Consider the following 18,516-nt stretch of genomic DNA (forward strand, 5'->3'; position numbering starts at 1 on the left):
GTTTCACCATATTGGCCAGGCTGGTCTCAAACTCCTGACCTCATGATATGTCTGCCTCAACCTCCCAAAGTGCTGGGATTACAGTCATGAGCCACCGAGTCCAGCCTTGGTGTAGGTTTCCTAACATCAGTTTATTGTGTCTATTGGTTTTACTTATGTAATATAATTTTAGACAATTTGCAATTCTGTTTGTATACTTTAAGTCAATTTAGTTTTAACTAAGAAATAAATTATGCATGTCTATCACAATCAGATTACATGTGTATGTGTGCTAATCTATAAATATGACCCAAATTTTAGTTATGGCTTATTTCATAGTCTCTATTAGCTAATTTTCGATGGTAGTTTTATCTTGTCTAAGTGAGTAGTCATGGAGATAGTCTTACTTTCATCATGTGTTTAGTGATTAATATATATTTCTTTTTGTGAGAGAAACACTTTTGTGATTCAAAGTCAATTTTCAAAAAGATTTATAATTCTGGATTTTAAAAAAGTTTTTCTCTATAAACATTGCTTTAAAAACACATAACATAAAATTTACTATCTTAAATTTATTGATGTGTATACTTCAGGGCCAGGCATGGTTGTGGCTCTCATCTGTAATCCCAAGATTTTGGGAGGCCAAGACAGGAGGATCCCTGGAGCCCAAAAGTTTGAGACCAGCCTGGGCAACATAGGGAGACCCCTCTCTCTCTCTCTATATATATATATAAATTAATAATAGCCAGGTATGGCAGTGTGCAGCTGTGGTCCCAGCTACATGGGAGATTGAGGGGGAGTCAAAATTGTGCCACTACACTCCAGCTCAGGTGACAGAGTGAGACCCTGTCTCAAAAAAAAAAGCTTTTCATTTCAGGCATATTAAGTATATTTACATTGTTATGCAAAATACTTCTAGAAACTTTACATCTTGCAAAACTAAAACTCAATACTCATTAAGTAACAACATCTCATTTTACCAACTCTCTCCAGCTTTTGACAGACAAACCTTCCATTTTCTGTTTTTATCATTTTGACTACTTAGGATATCTAGTATAGGTGTAATCATACAGTATCCATAATTTTGTTACTAGATGAATTCAGGTGATATAATATTCTCAATGTTCATCTTAAAATAGAACAAGGTTTTTTTAAGGTGGAATAATAATCTATTGTATGTATATGTTACCTTTTTTGATATGTTTATAAATCAAGAGACATCTGAATGGCTTCGCCCCTTTGGCTTTTGTGAATACTGCTGCAATAGACATGGATTTTCAAATATGCCTCCCATGTCCTGTGGTTTTTGTTTTTTTGTTTTTTTCAGATGGAGTCTTGCTCTGTCACCCAGGCTGTAGAGCAGTGTTGCGATCTCAGTAAACTGCAACCTCTGCCTCCTAGGTTCAAGCAATTCTCCTACTTCAGCCTTTTGAGTAGCTGGGGTTACAGGTGCACACCACCATGCCCAGCTAATGTTTTGTGTTTTTAGTAGACATGGGGTCAGGTTGGTCTCAAACTCCTGACCTCAGGTGATCTGCCCCCTTGGCCTCCCAAATTGCTAGGATTATGGGTTTGAGCCACTGTGCCTGGCCTTTGTTACATATTTTGGATATAGATTTATAAATGAGGAACATTTATAACTTTTTAAAATAATGGTTGCATCCTTGTTTTCCACCCACATTTAACATTGGTTTCATTTTTATTGCATCATCAACAGATTTGCTGTTTTTAAAAAATAGATAGTGGCCATTCTGATGGGTGCGAGGTGATTTTGTTTGTCAGTGTTTTTTTAATTATTATTTTTCATTTCTTTACAAGTTAGTAATTTTTTGTGTCTTTTCAAATGCTTTTTCACATTTGTGTACTTTTTAAATGAAAATTTTGTTTGTCCATATCTAAATCAAGTTATTCAACTTTATTGTTTAGTTTTTAGAGTTGTTTGTATATTTTGAATATTAACTTATTTCACATGTAATTTGCAAATGTTTTCATCCATTTTCTAAGGGACGTTGTTACTCTTGAATTTTTTTTTTTGATATGCAGAAATTTTGAAGTCTAGTGTAGTTAAAGTTTTCTGTTATTTCATGTGCTGCTCATGCATTTCATTTTGTATCTAAGAAAATGATGCCAAGACCAATGTCATGTCTTTTTCCTGTAGTTTTTCTAAAAGATTTTCTAGTCTTTTATGTCTAAGTATTTTATTTAAAATATATTTTTATTCAAGGAAATAATCCAACTTTTTTATCAGTTTTGATATTCGGTTTTCAACATCATTTTTTGAAAAGATTATTTTTCTCTATTTTGTGCTCATGGCAACCTTGTGGAAGATCGTTTGATCATATACAGAAGGGCTCATTTCTGAGCTCTCTATTTTGTTCTTTCATTTGTTAATCTTTGTGTCAGTATCACACTGTTTATGTTCTGTAGCTTTTAATGGTAGGTTGTATTGACATCTTTGAAAAATGACATTTTTTTGACACCACAGCAAGAATGTGTTGAAGAATGTGCTTCATATTCACATAGTTTTGAAGTTGCCAGTTTGACTTTTGCTTTTAATTCCTAGTTTCATTGAATTTTTGTTAGAAAACACACAGTGTATAATTTTAATCTTCTAAACGTATTTGTTGTTGTTTTGAGACAAGATCTTGCATCCCAGGCTGCAGTGCAGTGGCATAATTTTGGCTCACTGTAGCTTCAGCCTCATGGGCTCAAGTGATCCTTTCAACTCAGTTTTCTGAGTAGCTAAGACTACAGATATACACTACCATGTCTGGCTAATTGTTTGCTTGTTTGTAGTGTTAGGATCTCACAATGTTGTCCAGGCTGGTCTCAAACATTTTGCACCAATGGATCCTCTTACCTTGGTCTCCCAAAGTGTTAGGATTATAGGCAAGAGCCACTGCACACAGTCAGTATTTTTAAATTTAATAAAACTTGCTATGTGTCCTAACAGAATACACCAGATGCAAATAGGAATATTGTGTATTATCTTGGTTTTCACTGGAGAGTTTTTTTTTGTGTCTGTGAAGCCTAGTTGGTCTAGAATATGGTTTGGATGTCCCTGTTGTCCAAACATCGAGCTGCAATATAAATCCTCAGTGTTGGATATGGGACCTGGTGGGACATGTTCGTGTCATGGGGGCAAATTTCTCATGAATGGCTTGGTACAACCCCTTGGTAACCAAAAAGTTTACACTCTATTAATTCAAATGATAACTGGTTCATTAAAAGAACTCAGCTCCTTCACCTTACACCTGCTCTGTCTCTTCTCATATAGTATGTGTGGTTACTCTTTACCTTCCACCATGATTTTAAGTTTCCTGAAATCCTCACCAGAAGCAGATGCTGGCACACACTTATACAGTCTGACAAACTGTGAGCCAAATAAACCTTTTTTCTTTATAAATTATGCACTCTCAAGTATTCCTCTATATGCAAAATAGTTAATAAAGTCTATAATGTCTTAGTTTTCTGTTTCTTATTTTTTATCTGAATTTTCTCTTTATTACTGCAAATGGGGTCTTGATGTCTGCAATTATTATGTTGCTATGTATGTCTTGCTTCACTTTTGGCAATATTTGCTTCATATATTTTAAAGTCCTGATGTTATATACACATATGCAGATAGATAAATATTATTGTTATAGATTCCTGCTAAATCAACTCACTTTATCATAATATAATATCAGTCATTGTCTCATGGCCATACTTAAAGCATATTATATCTAATATAATTATGACCACCTTTCTCAATTGTGGCAGTATTTTCATGGAATATACTTTTTTTGTTATATTACTTTTAACCTCAATGCTGAAATGAGTCTCTTGTAGGGAGCATATTGTTTGCTTTATAAAAAAACCAATCAGGCATTCTATTTTTTTCTTCATATAACTGTATTTATTTATATATTCTTTTCTTTTTCCAGATGGAGTTTTGCTTTTGCTGCCCAGACTGGAGTGCAATGGTGCAATCTCAGCTCACTGCAACCTCTGCCTCCCAGGTTCAAGCAATTTTCCTGCCTCAGCCTCCCTGGTACCTGGGATTACAGGCACCTGCCACCATGCCTGGCTAATTTTTTTCTATTTTTAGTAGAGGCCGGGTTTCATCATAATGGCCAGGCTGCTCTTGAACTCCTGACCTCAGGTGGTTGGCCTGCCTCAGCATCTTAAAGTGCTGGGATTACAGGCATGAGCCACCACACCCAGCCTTGTGTATTTTGGAGATAGGGTCTTAGTCTGTCAACCAGGATGATTTGCTGCCCGAACCTCCCAAACTCAGATGATCCTCTCATTTCAGCCTCTCAAGTAGCTGGATTACAAGTATGTGCCATCACACCCAGCTACCTTCTTTGTATTCTTTGTTGAGACAGAGTTTTGCCATATTGCCCATTCTGTTCTTGAATTCCTGGGGTCAACTGATCAGCCTACCTTGGCCTTACAAAGTCCTAAGATTACATTTCATTTTATTAAGTAGTTTAATTAAGTTATATTCAAAATGATTGCTTAAAGAAATGAAGTTGTTATTGCCAGTTATACTGTTCTTGTTTTATGTGTTTTTAGTAGTATATTTTTCTCAATTCCTTTTTTACTTTCTTAAATTTAATTTAATTTTGTACTGGCATGCTTTGATTGTTTTTGATTTCCTTTTGCATACTTTCTATAAATATTATCTTTGTAATCATCTTGATAGCTGGAGATTACAACCATCTTAAAGTTAAAGCAATATAATTCTCATAACTTCAACTGAATACAAAACTATGCTTCTATATTTTTGTTATTGATATTAAAATTATTTTATATGGTGTATCTATTAACAAATTTACGCAGAGTTACATATTCTATAAAAGTACTTTAACGGTTTTATGTACCATTTTTTTTTTTTTGAGATTGAATCTTGCTCTATTGATTAGGATAGAGGATAGTGGTGAAATCTTGGCTCACTGCAACCTCTGCATCCCAGGTTCAACAATTCTCCTGCCTCAGTATCCCAAGTAGCTGGGATTACAGATGCCTCCCACCAAGTCTGGATAATTTTTTTGTATTTTTTAGTAGAGATAAGGTTTCACCATGTTGGCCAGGCTGTTCTTGAACTCCTGAATTCAGGTGATCCACCCACCTCAGCCTTTCAAAGTGCTGGGCTTTCAGGTGTGAGCCACAGTGTCCGGCCAGAAGTTACTTTTTAACTTACTATTCACAGACTTTCATATCAATACAAAGATTGACACATCTAGATATAAATATACATAGCAAGACCAATGCTCACATGGAGAATTATATAAATATTTCTATCTAAATATTTGTATATACAAAACATGTTCCCCAAGAGACATTTTTAATCTTTTAGCATGCTCTAAAGATGCTGATGTAGAATTACTTTTTTCTTCTTTTGCTAAATAGCATGTCAGAATGGAACATAGTTATACAATGTTGTTTATGTAAATATCAACAAAGCTCTATCTTCAAGGGCAAAGCCACAGAAATAAGCTGAAAGGAAAGTCATGTAACACATCTGTCCAGGACAGTATCTCAGCGCCCTGCATGTCTGTACATGTTCTGTTCTCATGCACCATTTGGTGCCTGTCTTGACAAAGCCACAGTCACCATTTAGATAATTGGATGATTGGATCCACCTGGGCTAAGCTACCTGTCTGGTTGGGATCACCCGGGCTGTGCAAATTGGCTGATTGCAATCACCTGGTTTCTGCTAATTTGCTTATTTAATTGATCTCGGCTTCAGGGGTAGCATACAGAGATGTCCTCTCACCTACTTTATTTCTGTGGCTTTTTTTTTTTTTTGAACGTTGTATGCAGAAATAAACATTTCATAGACATACCCATGTGACTCATTTTCTGTGTATATATTTATCTAGCCACCTATTTTATATCTGTATGTACAGAAAGAAGCCTATAAAATAAACTTGATGAGAGGTTATTTCCATTTTCTTTCCCTACAGGTTAGGTAAATTCAATCAGCTACTGAGCTCTGAAGATTTATTCAAACCAAGCCACACACCACATCATATTTTTTAAAAGAAATGTAAAAGTGTCTTTAATAACCTGGCATCTGGGTGTTTTTAATTCTGGTCTCATTAAACTAGCCCATTGAGGTTCTTTTCATCTATCTAGGAACTGCCAGAAATGCTTGACATCAGTGGGCTGAGCCTTCCTCACAAAGAAGATTTTAACCGGTAAGTAAGAGCCACCTATGGCACTTCAGTGATTGTTCACTATCACCCATTTGAAATGTGGCCAACTACCATGTACCATATTTGCTTCCATCATCAACATCTGTCTTCTAAAAAGAGACCTAGACTAATTTTTTTGTTACCGTAAGTACCCGACTTCTGCCACAAAGACAAAAAGACAGGAGTGTGATTTTACATCACACACTCTTGGAAATACATACAGTTCTTGTCTTGATGGAAGTTCTAAAAAGAAAGAATAAGTATTCTCATATTTAGGTTAGAACTTTTGGACTGGGGCTGGATTATCTCGACCCTACGTACAACAATAAAAGAAAAGTCAACCCTGACATAGAGTAAATAACTCCAGTGGCCTTAGTAAATTTTCATCTTCCAGAAGTGCACAACAAAGCCCAGTGCTTCCTTTGAATATACTAAGTGCAGCAGAATGTATATCAGAGCATTCCTCTATTTCTGTACTATTCTAGATATAGTATTCTATAGGGAAAATATTTTTATACATGTATGGAAGCTTTTGTGTTACTGTTTGTAGCAATAACTATCAATACTTTCACTTTCAACATCTTTATTCTGTTTGAATATAAATACAAAGTTTGTTACAGCTTCAGAGAGATATATATATTTATATATACTCAGGTAAATATATGAATATATGCACACACATGGTAGATAAACACTCACAAACATATTAATGTGTATATGTAAATATTAATGTATACAGACAATATTTTCCCACTTTTTAAAATATAGAGCCTATACTAAGAATGCAGATGTAGAATTAATTGACTTCTGTTTTGCTCAATAGCATATCAGAATAAAACATAGCCATACAATGTTGTTTATGTAAACATAAAGCTTCAGCTTCAGGTTTCAGGCCTAGTAAATAAGCTGACAGTAAAGCTGTGTGGTACATACTGTCCAGGTTAGCATAGAGGGCCCTGCATTTCTTCTTGCTGTGCATGGGCTATTTACATTTACCATTTTGGGCATACCTTAATGAATCGGTAGCTGCTATTTAGATAACTGGTTGATTGGAATCACCTGTACTGAACTAACTGGCTAATCAAATTCACCTGGATTGATTAATTGGCTGATTGAAATCACCTGGGCTGAGAGGCTTGGTGGTTTAAAATCACCTGTGCTAAAGTAATTGGCATATAAGATTCACATCAGCTGAGCTAACTGACTGATTACTATCACCTGGAATAAGCTAGCTGGCTGTTAGAAATTACCTGGGCTAATCAGCTGGGATAGGCTAATTTGCTGATTGGATTCTCCTGGAGTGTGCTAATAGGCTGCTTGGAATCCCCTGAGGTAAGCTAATTGGTTGATTTAAATTATCGAGCTGAGATAATTTATTCAGAAAAGTTTAACACTTGGCCGGGCCAGTGGCTCATGCCTGTAATCCCAGCACTTTGGGAGGCTGAGGCAGGGGGATCACTTGATGTCAGGAGCTCGAGACCAGTGTGGCCAACATGGTGAAATCCCATTTATAGTAAAAAAATACAAAAATTATCCAGGTGTGGTGGTGGGCACCTGTAATCCCAGGTACTGGGGAGGCTGAGGCAGGAGAATCACTTGAACCCGGAAGGTGGAGGTTGCAATGAGCCGAGATTGGGCCATTGCACTCCAACCTGAGCAAGAGTGAAACTCTGTCTAAAAAAAAAAAAAAAAAAAAAAATATATATATACCATCAGAGGATGATAACTTGAAGTATTTTAAAGATGCTCTCTAAGAATCTAAAACTATTTTTACTTTTAGTTTCTATAAATGTTTCTTAAACATTTTTAATTTCCAAAAATCTTTTACATAAATGTTGTCTGTTTTATTTTTCTGAAGAATTTAAATAGAGTAAAATTATACACATCAAAAAATCTACTTTTCTGGTAATAGATCAGCTTAATTTTCAGAACAAATATGTTAAACTTCGCAAAACTTTATTCTGACCAATTTGATCAGTAGCCTCTTTCATACAACTGGGAGGGATGACACCAAGATGTAGCATTCATGTTGGGTGAGAGACTAAATGACTACCAGTAGCTAGATAACTTCCATTTTACTAACAAATGTTGATTTTCATTTCTATATTGTCTCAAGTTATGTTAATAATGAAGTAATAAACTTTATACAGGAAATTTCAAAAAACTTATTTTTTAATCAGCCATAATAGTATGCAAAGACAGAGAAATGAAGGTTTTTAACAGTCATAATTTATATATTAAAATTAAAATACTTCTGGAAATAAAGGAAAGGGAGAAAGAAATATACAAACAAATAAAAGGCAGCCTGGTGAACATGGTGAAAGCCTACCACTACTAAAATTACAAAAATTAGCCTGGTGTGGTGACGCACACCTGAAATCTCAGCTACTCAGGAGGCTTAGGCATGAGAATTACTTGAACGAGGGAGGCAAAGTTTTCAGTGAGCAGAGATCACGCCACTGCACTCCAGCATGGGCGACAGAATGAGACTCTGTCTCAAACAAAACAAAACAAAACAAAACAAAACAAAAACAAAAACAAAATAGAAGGAAGGAAGTGCATTATCACAATAACTAATGTATGAAATCAACCTAAATGTCCATCAATAGGTGAATGGAAAAATAAAATATGTACACAATGAAATGCTATTCAGCCCTTAAAAATAAGATAGTCTTGTTATTTGCAACAACATTCATGAACCTGAAAGATATTATGCTAAGTAAAATAAGTCAACACAGAAAAAAGCGGAAAACATAATCCTAATTTTTTTTTTTTTTTTTGAGATGGAGTTTTGCTCTTGTCACCCAAGTTGGAGTGCAGTGGCAACATCTCCACTCACTGCAACCTCCACCTCCCAGGTTCAAGTGATCCTCTTGCCTCAGCTTCCTCAGTACCTGGGACTAGAGGTACATGCCACCACATCCAGCAAAGTTTTATATTTTCAGTAGAGATGGGGTTTCCCCATGTTGGCCAGGCTAGTCTCAAACTCCTGACCTCAAGTGATCCACCCACCTCGGCCTCTCAAAGTGTTGGGATTACAGGCATGAGCCATTGTGTCCGACCCACATAATCCTATTTCTATGTAAAGTGTAAACAAAAAATTTAAAATCATAGAAGCAGACAGTACAATAATGAAACAAACAAACAAAAAATTCCCTATGACGTTTTTTGTCTGGTAAAGAGAGTTTCTTCATGACCTTTCAGGGATTATTATTATTTTTTATTTTCTGCATTCTCCTGTTCTTTAGCCAATGGATGAAAAAAGATACAGAGAAGACACATTTGCCTTTTATCCACTTCACTTCCACTCACTATTAGTCAATGTGGGTACAGCTGAGAAGAGCAATTTTCTGGCAGGACAGCCACTTCTCAGCAATATTTCAATGCCTTCTTCACTTTGTATCAGTGAAAAACAGGCCAGCAAGTCCTAGGAAAGCACATGGTGCTACTGCTACTTTAACAATGATCAGGTCGAGCATGGTGGTTCACTCCTGTATTGCCAGCACTGTGAGAGGCTGAAGTGGGTGGATCACAAGGTCAGGAGTTCGAGGCCAGCCTGACCAATATAGTGAAACCCCACCTCTACTAGAAATACAAAAATTGAGGAGCACAATCGTTCATGCCTATAATCCCAGAAGTTTGGGAGGCAGAGGGCAGTGGATTGCTTGAGGTCAGCAGTTTGAGACCAGCCTGGGCAACATAGTGAAATCTGGTCTCTACCAAAAATACAAAAAATTAGCCAGGTGTGGTGGCAGGTGCCTGTAATCGCAGCTACTCAAGAGGCTGTCAGGAGAATTGCTGGAACCTGAGAGGCCAAGGTTGCAGTGAGCCATGATTGTGCCACTGCACTCCAGCCAAGGTGACAGACTGAGACTCCTCTAAAAAAAAAAAAAATTAGCTGGGTGTGGTGTTGGGTGCCTGTACTCCCAGCTACTAGGGAGGCTGAGTCAGGAGAATTGCTTAAACCTGAAAGTTAGAGGTTGCAGTAAGCCAAGATCACGTCACTGCACTCCAGCCTGGGTGACATGAGACACAAACAAACAAACAAACAAAAAACTGATTATGTAATCATGAATAGCACTTGTTTGGTTGCTACTCATGTGTGAAACGATGTTATTTGGCTTGAGGTACTGGTTTTTATTTATTTTTTTTATTTTTATTTTTTTGAGACAGAGTTTTGCTCTTGTTGCCCAGGCTGGAGTGCAATGGCACAATCTTGGCTCACTGTAACCTCTGCCCCTAAGGTTCCAGCAATTCTTCTACCTCAGCCTCCCCAGTAGCTGGGATCACAGGTGCCTGCCACCACGCCTGGCTAATTTTTTGTACTTTTAGTAGAGATGGGGTCTCACCATGTTAGCCAGGCTGATTTTGGACTCCAGACCACAGGTGATCCACCTGCCTCAGCCTCCCAATGTGCAGAGATTACAGGCATGAGCCACTGCAGTCATCCTGGTTTTCTATTTTTTTTTTTCTAAATTTACCAGTAATACAAAATTCTTCACTAAGAAGACTTTATCTTATTCAAATGTTTTGAGATTTTATTGACATTTAACTGTCTGAATTATCTGGAATATTGAAATTTTCCATGAACTCAAATTGGTTACTATAGATAATCTTTTAGTAAAAGCTTTTCTGAGGCAGAGTAATATTTATGACATTTTATTATCATATGGAAGATGTGTATTAGCCATGTTTTCAGCAATCACTCTGAACACAGCATTCTCAGTTCCCAGGGTAAAAAGTAAAGCAGAGGTTCCTCTTCAAAGAGTTTCCTCCCCATCTAATTAGGAATAGTAACTTCTCTTAGAAGCAAAGTTTATTCAAAGTCCTGTGCTAACATTCCTAAATATCTGCTAGCCATAATGAAAAAAAAAAAAACAGAGGTCATTCCAAGATGGCCAAATAAGAACAGCTCCAGGCTACACCTCCCAGCATGAGCAACACAGAAGACAGGTGATTTCTGCATTTCCAACTGAGGTACTGGGTTCATCTCACTGGGGCATGTCAGACAGTGGGTGCGGGACAGCGGGTACAGCCCACCAAGTGAGAGCCAAAGCAGGGCAAGGCATCACTTCACACAGGAAGTGCAAGGGGGAAGGGAATTCCCTTTCCTAGCTAAGGGAAACCGTGACACCCAGCATCTGGAAAATTGGGTCACTCCCACCCTAATACTACACTTTTCCAGGGGTCTTAGCAAATGGCACACCAGTAGATTATATCCCACGCCTGGCTCGGAGGGTCACACGCACATGGGGCCTCCCTCATTGCTAGCACAGCAGCCTGAGATTTAACTGCACAGTGGCAGCGAGGCTGGGGGAGGGCCACCCGCCATTGCTGAGGCTTGAGGAGGTAAACAAAGCGCTGGGAAGCTCAAACTGGGTGGAGCCCACCACAGCTCAAGGAGGCCTACCTGCTTCTGTAGACTCCACCTCTGGGAACAGGGCATAGCCAAACAAAAGGCAGCAGAAACCTCTGCAGATTTAAATGTCCCTGTCTGACAGCTTTGAAGAGAGTAGTGGTTCTCCCAGCATGGAGTTTGAGATCTGAGAATGGACTGACTGCCTCCTCAAGTGGGTCCCTGAACCCCAAGTAGCCTAACTGGGAGGCACACCCCAGTAGGGGCAGACTGACACCTCACACAGCCAGATGCCCCTCTAAGACGAAGCTTCCAGAGGAATGATCAGGCAACAACATTTACTGTTCAGCAATATTCACACTTCTGCAGCCTCCTCTGCTGATACCCAGGCACACAAGGTCTCGAGTGGACCTCCAGCAAACTCCAATAGACCTGCAGCTGAGGGTCCTGACTGCTAGAAGGAAAACTAATGAGCAGAAAGGACATCCACACCAAAACCCCATCTGTACGTCACCATCATTAAAGACCAAAGGTAGATAAAACCACAAAGATGAGAAAAAACAGAGCAGAAAAGCTAAAAACTCTAAAAATCAGAGCTCCTCTCCCCCTCCAACAGAATGCAGCTCCTCAACAGCACTGGAACAAAGCTGGATGGAGAATGACTTTGACGACTTGAGGGAGGAAGGCTTCAGATGACCAAACTTCTCCGAGATAAAGGAGGAAGTTCGAACCCATCGCAAAGAAGCTAAAAACCTTGAGAAAAGATTAGATGAATGGCTAACTAGAATAACCAATATAGAGAAGTCCTTAAATGACCTGATAGAGCTGAAAACCATGGCACAAGAACTATGTGACAAATGCACAAGCTTCAGTAACTGATTCGATCAACTGGAAGAAAGGGTATCAGTGATTGAAGATCAAATGAATGAAATGAAGTGAGAAGTTCAGAGAAAAAAAGAGTAAACAGAAATGAACAAAGCCTCCAAGAAACATGGGATTATGTGAAAAGACCAAATCTACATCTGATTGGTGTACCTGAAAGTGATGGGGAGAATGGAACCAAGTTGGAAAACACTCTTCAGGATATTATCCAGGAGAATTCCCCAATCTAGCAAGGCAGGCCAACATTCAAATTCAGGAAATACAGAGAACACCACAAAGATACTCCTTGAGAAGAGCAACTCCAAAACACGTAATTATCAGATTCACCAAAGTTGAAATGAAGGAAAAAATGTTAAGGGCAGCCAGAGAGAAAGGTCGGGTTACCCACAAAGGGAAGCCCATCAGACTACCAGCGGATCTCTCGGCAGAAACACTACAAGCCAGAAGAGAGTGGGGACCAATACTCAACATTCTTAAAGAAAAGAATTTTCAATCCAGAATTTCATATCCAGCCAAACTAAGTTTCATAAATGAAGGAGAAATAAAATCCTTTACAGACAAGCAAATGCTGAGAGATTTTGTCACCACCAGGCCTGCCCTACAAGAGCTCCTGAAGGAAGCACTAAACATGGAAAGGAACAACCGGTACCAACCACTGCAAAAACACGCCAAAATGTTAAGACCATCGATGCTAGGAAGAAACTGCATCAACTAACAAGCAAAATGACCAGCTAACATCATAATGACAGGATCAAGCTCACACATAACAATATTAACCTTAAATATAAATGGGCTAAATGCTCCAATTGAAAGACACAGACTGGCAAACTGGAAAAAGAGTCAAGACCCATCAGTGTGCTGTATTCAGGAGACACATCTCATGTGCAGAGACACACATAGGCTCAAAATCAAGGGATGGAGGAAGATCTACCAAGCAAATGGAAAACAAAAAAAAGGCAGGGGTTGCAATCCTAGTCTCTGATAAAACAGACTTTAAACCAACAAAGATCAAAAGAGACAAAGAAGGCCATTACATAATGGGTAAGGGATTAATTCAATAAGAAGAGCTAACTAACTTAAATAGATATGCACCGAATACAGGAGCATCCAGATTCATAAAGCAAGTCCCTAGGGACCTACAAAAAGACTTAGACTCCCACACAATAATAATGGGAGACTTTAACACCCCACTGTTAATAATGGGAGACTTTGACACCCCACTGTCAACATTAGACAGATCAACGAGACAGAAAGTTAACAAGGATATCCAGGAATTGAACTCAGCTCTGCACCAAGCAGACCTAATAGCCATTTACAGAACTCTCCACCCCAAATCAACAGAATATACATTCTTCTCAGCACCACATCACACTTATTCCAAAATTGACCACACAGTTGGAAGTAAAGCACTCCTCAGCAAATGTAAAAGAACAGAAATTATAACAAACTGTCTCTCAGACCACAGTGCAATCAAATTAGAACTCAGGATTAAGAAACTCAATCAAAACCACTCAACTACATGGAAACTGAACAACCTGCTCCTGAATGACTGCTGGGTACATAATGAAATGAAGGCAGAAATAAAGATGTTCTTTGAAACCAATGAGAACAAAGATACAACATACCAGAATCTCTGGGACACATTTAAAGCCGCATGTAGTGGGAAATTTATAGCACTAAATGCCCGCAAGAGAAAGCAGGAAAGATCTAAAATTGACACCTTAACATCACAATTAAAAGAACTAGAGAAGCAAGAGCAAACACATTCAAAAACTAGCAGAGGCAAGAAATAACTAAGATGAGAGCAGAACTGAAGGAGATAGAGATACAAAAAACCCTTCAAAAAATCAAATGAATCCAGGAGCTCTTTTCGAAAAGATCAACAAAATTGATATACCACTAGCAAGACAAATAAAGAAGACAAGAGAGAAGAATCAAATAGATGCAATAAAAAATGATAAAGGGGATATCATCACGGACCCCACAGAAATACAAACTACCATCAGAGAATACTATAAACACCTCTATGTAAATAAACTAGAAAACCTAGAAGAAATGGATAAATTCCTGGACACATACACTATCCCAAGACTAAACCAAGAAAAAGTTGAATCCCTGAACAGACCAATAACAGGCTCTGAAATTGAAGCAATAATTAATAGTCTACCAACCAAAAAAAGTCCAGGTCCAGACGGATTCACAGCCGAATTCTACCAGAGGTACAAGGCAGAGTTGGTACTATTCCTTCTGAAACTATTCCAATCAATAGAAAAAGAGGGAATCCTCCCTAACTCATTTTATGAGGCCAACATCATCCTGATACCAAAGCCTGACAGAGATACAACAAAAAAAGAGAATTTTAGACCAATATCCCTGATGGACATCGATGCAAAAATCCTCAATAAAATACTGGCAAACCAAATCCAGCAGCACATCAAAAAGCTTATCCACCATGATCAAGTGGGCTTCATCCCTGGGATGCAAGCCTGGTTCAACATACGCAAATCAATAAATGTAATCCAGCACATAAGCAGAACCAAAGACAAAACCCACATGATTATCTCAATAGATGCAGAAAATGTCTTTGACAAAATTTAACAGCCCTCATGCTAAAAACTCAATAAATTCCGTATTGATGGAAAGTATCTCAAAATAATAAGAGCTACTTATGACAAACCCACAGCCAATATCATACTGAATGGGCAAAAACCAGAAGCATTCCCTTTGAAAACTGGCACAAGACACGGATGTCCTCTCTCACCACTCCTATTCAACATAGTGTTGGAAGTTCTGGCCAGGGCAACAAGGCAGGAGAAAGAAATAAAAGGTACTCAATTAGGAAATGAGGAAGTCAAATTGTCCCTGTTTGCAGATGACATGATTGTATATTTAGAAAACCCTCTTGTCTCAGCCCAAAATCTCCTTAAGCTGATAAGCAACTTCAGCAAAGTCTCAGGATATAAAATCAATGTGCAAAAATCAGAGCATTCTTATACACCAATAACAGACAAACAGAGAGCCAAATCATGAATGAACTCCCATTCACAATTGCTTCAAAGAGAATAAAATACCTAGGAATCCAACTTACAAAGGATGTGAAGGACCTCTTCAAGGAGAACTACGAACCACTGCTCATTGAAATACAAGAGGACACAAACAAATGGAAGAACATACCATGCTCATGGATAAGAAGATTCAATATCATGAAAATGGCCATATTGCCCAAGGTAATTTACAGATTCAATGCCATCCCCATCAAGTTACCAATGACTTTCTTCACAGAATTGGAAAAAACTACTTTAAAGTTCATATGGAACCAAAAAAGAGCCCACACTGCCAAGACAATCCCAAGCCAGAAGAACAAAGCTGGAGGTATCATGTTACCTGACTTCAAACTATACTACAAGGCTACAGTAACCAAAACAGCATGGTACTGGTACCAAAACAGAGATATAGACCAATGGAACAGAACAGAGCCCTCAGAAATAATACCACAAATCTACAACCATCTGATCTTTGACAAACTTGAAAAAAACAAGAAATGGGGAAAGGATTCCCTATTTAATAAATGGTATTGGGAAAACTGGCTAGCCATACATAGAAAGCTGAAACTGGATCCCTTCCTTACACCTTATATGCAAATTAATTCAAGATGGATTAGAGATTTAAATGTTAGACCTAAAACCATAAAAACCCTAGAAGAAAACCTAGGAAATGTCATTCAGGGCATAGGCATGGGCAAGGACTTCATGTCTAAAACACCAAAAGCAATGGCAACAAAAGCCAAAATTGACAAATGGGATCTAATTAAACTAAAGAGCTTCTGAACAGCAAAAGAAACTACCATCAGAGTGAACAGGCAACCTATAGAATGGGAGAAAATTTTTGCAATCTACTTATCTGACAGAGGGCTAATATCCAGAACCTATGAAGAACTCAAACAAATTTACAAGAAAAAATCAAACAACCCCATCAAAAAGTGGGCAAAGGATATGAACAGACACTTCTTAAAAGAAGACATTTATGCAGCCAACAGACACATGAAAAAATGCTCATCATCACTTACCATCAGAGAAATGCAAATCAGAACCACAACGAGATACCATCTCACACCAGTTAGAGTGGCAATCATTAAAAAGTTAGGAAACAACAGGTGCTGGAGAGGATGTGGAGAAATAGGAACACTTTTACACTGTTGGTGGGACTGTAAACTAGTTCAACCATTGTGGAAAACAGTGTGGCAATTCCTCAAGGATCTAGAACTAGAAATACCATTTGACCCAGCCATCCCATTACTGGGTATATACCCAAAGAATTATAAATCATGCTGCTATAGAAACACATGCACACGTATATTTATTGTGGCACTATTCACAACAGCAAAGACTTGGAACCAACCCAAATGTCCATCAATGACAGACTGGATTAAGAAAATGTGGCACATATACACCATGGAATACTATGCAGCCATAAAAAAGGACGAGTTCATGTCCTTTGTAGGATGCAGCTGGAAACCGTCATTCTCAGCAAAACTATTGCAAGAACAGAAAACCAAACACTGCATGTTCTCACTCATAGTTGGGGATTGAACAATGAGAACACTTGGACACAGGGTGGGTAACATCACACACCGGGGCCTGTCATGGGTTGGGGGACGGGGGAGGGATAGCATTAGGAGATATACCTAATGTAAATGACGAGTTAGTGGGTGCAGCACACCAGCATGGCACATGTGTACATATGTAACAAACCTGCACGTTGTGCACATGTACCCTAGAACTTAAAGTAAAATAAAAAATAAATAAGAAATTTTAAAAAGACTTAAAAAATAAAAATAAAAATAAATCAATGTACTTTATGTTCTTAGCCCCCACAATTTAGCCTAAATATTTGCCCTGGCATGCTTAAACTGGTCCAAGCAAGCATTAGGTCATAGCATGTTACTCTTCCTTATTTGAAGGTGCTTTTACCTTTCTCAGCATTCCACAAGTTACTTCCTCCTTCCTTTGTTCTCCTCTGCCTTTGCTTTTTAAAAAGAGTTCTAAGTTGCTAAACAATCGGGAGAAATACAGAATGTGAGGTCCTGTTTCAGCCAATGAAAACCGGACGCATCAGTAGAAAGGATGCATCAGGTTATAAATGACCCTGTCTCCTTTTTTCGGTGTATTCTTGTGGCAAAACTGCTGGCGAGTGTACCGTTTCTGAAAAAAGTAAAAATGGCCTTGCTAAGAAAATTAAATTTATGTTCAAGTGCCGTTTCTTTATGGCTCCAGAGAACAAGCATTTCTAACAGCAGTATGGACCCTGAGTAACTCAGAAAGAATTGGTATCTCTGTAAAGAGGCAGAAGAAAATGCTGAGTGGAGGTGCACCACACTGCACAGCAATGCTTTCCACATGCAGCTATTAGGGTCTTAACTTAATTGGACTGCTATTTGCATAGCTAGATACTTACTAAATTTAGTCATACTATTTTTTATCAGCTAATGGAATCTGTTACCCATTCATTTTATAGATATGCTTGTTTGAAAAACAAATCTTTTGTTAATTCACTCTAAATTGAGACTACATTTACAACCTTCAATTTTTCAGTGGTGAAGTAAATCAGAGTAGAGCAATGTGTGTATATGAGGTGCATTTTCTGCCTATCAAAATTCTTCCAGCTGGGCACAGTGGTTCAAGCCTTTAATCCAAACACTCTGAGGTCAGCAGTTCAAGATGAGCCTGGGTAACATGGTAAAATCCCGTCTCTACCAAAGATACAAAAATTATCCAGGCATAATGGTGGGTGCCTGTTATCCCGGATACTCATCGCTTGAACCAGGGAGGCAGGGTTAGCAGTGAGCTGAGAACACACCATTGCACTGCAGCCTGGGTTACAGAGAGAGAATCCATCCTTCATTTACTTGGAAACCCTGGGAAGCCACCTATAAAATATTCCCTTTAAATAGTTTAGCCGGCCGGGCGCGGTGGCTCAAGCCTGTAATCCCAGCACTTTGGGAGGCCGAGACGGGCGGATCACAAGGTCAGGAGATCGAGACCATCCTGGCTAACACGGTGAAACCCCGTCTCTATTAAGAAATACAAAAAAAACTAGCCGGGCGCGGTGGCGGGC

This window comes from Macaca thibetana, chromosome 19 (assembly GCF_024542745.1).
Source record: "Macaca thibetana thibetana isolate TM-01 chromosome 19, ASM2454274v1, whole genome shotgun sequence".
Taxonomy (NCBI): domain Eukaryota; kingdom Metazoa; phylum Chordata; class Mammalia; order Primates; family Cercopithecidae; genus Macaca; species Macaca thibetana.